The sequence below is a fragment of the Convolutriloba macropyga genome, chromosome 12 (genome assembly GCF_964194025.1).
Source record: "Convolutriloba macropyga chromosome 12, txConMacr16.3, whole genome shotgun sequence".
NCBI classification, from domain to species: Eukaryota; Metazoa; Xenacoelomorpha; order Acoela; family Convolutidae; genus Convolutriloba; species Convolutriloba macropyga.
In genome coordinates this window covers 25,752,650-25,754,337 of record NC_134479.1, presented here as the reverse complement: position 1 = coordinate 25,754,337, position 1,688 = coordinate 25,752,650, and positions in this window count along the sequence as shown.

Sequence of the window (1,688 nt, the reverse complement as noted above, 5' to 3'; positions counted from 1 at the left end):
TAGGGAACTAGAATGGAAGGATTAAAATAAAAAATTCTAGAAGGTTCAAATTCGCTGTCTACTGATTGAGAAAAACTTTATGAGAAAGGGCTTCCTCCTGGGCAGGAATGCACACCAGTAATGAGCAGGATTTAAATTTTTGTTAACACCGCAACTAAAATAAAACGCGAGAAAATTAAACAGGAGCGCAAAGTATATAAATAGAATAAGATTCTGCCGTATATACCAATTCTTATACCAATAGCATGGCAAAAAATTGATTCTGTCATGAACAAGACAATGAGAACAAAAGTTTTTGAAGCATGTTTATGATAATTAAGCGCGGTAAAAGATTATCCCTAGAGGATTCTCCGTGCTATAAAAGAATCTGCAACTAAATAACTTTACCTGAGAAACAGAAACAACTATCCAATTTTTGAGACGGCAATTAGGCTCAACCGTTAAGAACAAACATACGCTCCTGACAAACATACGCTAAGAGAGTCAGAATTTAACAGGTTTTATAACACCTCTAGGCCTGTATAAAAGGAAAAGACTTCCTATGGGAATAGCGTCTGCTCCGGGTGCTTTTCAAAACCTAATGAAGTTAATTTTTGCTGGCCTCTCTTACGAAATGGCTCTAGTGTTTCTAGATGACGTTATTGTTTTCGGAAGAAATTTCGACTAACATCTGAAACGATTAGAACTGGTTTTCCAACGTTTAGCGGTGAATGGATTAAAGATTAAGGGATCAAACTGCAATTTTTACCAAAAACGAGTCAGCTTCTTGGGGCACATTATATCCGAGAGTGGAGTCGAGGTCGACCCCGAAAGTGAGAGCGGTAGAAAGAATGAAAATACCATCGTCCCTGAAAGACGTGAGGGCCTTTCTAGGCCTTGTGGGCTATTATCGAAAATTTATCCCAGGTTTCGGAAAAACAGCAAAACCTCTTTACAGTTTAGTGAATTAGCCAAATAACTTTGAATGGAGTACAGAGTTCAAAAATGCGGGAACCGAGTTAAAAAAAGAAGCTTTTGGACGCCCCAGTTTTAGGATAACCAAACGATAGGGAACCGTTTACATTAACTACGGATGCTTCGTTGACAGTAATTGGAGCAATTCTCACCCAAAGGCAAGGAACGCAGGCTAGAGTTTTTGCAGATGCTAGCAAAACTCTGAGTAAAATTTAGCGAAATCATTCACCCACTAAGCGGGAATCATTTGCAACCGTTCATATTTACTCAACATTTTAAAAACTATTTATTTGGTCAGCAGTTTTTAATTATAACGGTCCAACGGGCTCTTGTCTGGATCTATAGTTTTAAAGAACCAGACAATATGGTTGCAAGAGGGATAGAGAAACTTAGGCAATTTAATTTTGACTTCAAGCATAGAGCAGGCAAAAAAGTCCCAAACGCTGACTGTCTGTCGCGCATAAACACAAAAGACGATGAAAAAACAGCTTTCGTTAACGCTATTGTGATGGACGCAGAGCAAGACAATACCAACCATGGTAGTCGAGGTTGACAGTTAGTCCCACTGCAGAGAGTAAAGCTGCGAGATTCGCAGCAAAATGACAAACTACTCAAATAAGTATACTCCTGGGTACTAAACAAAAAAAGACCGGAACCACGGCAAATGAAAAATGGAGCATCAAAGGAGTTATGGAACTACTGGATCCAGTATGCAAGTCTTTGTCTCTTAGATT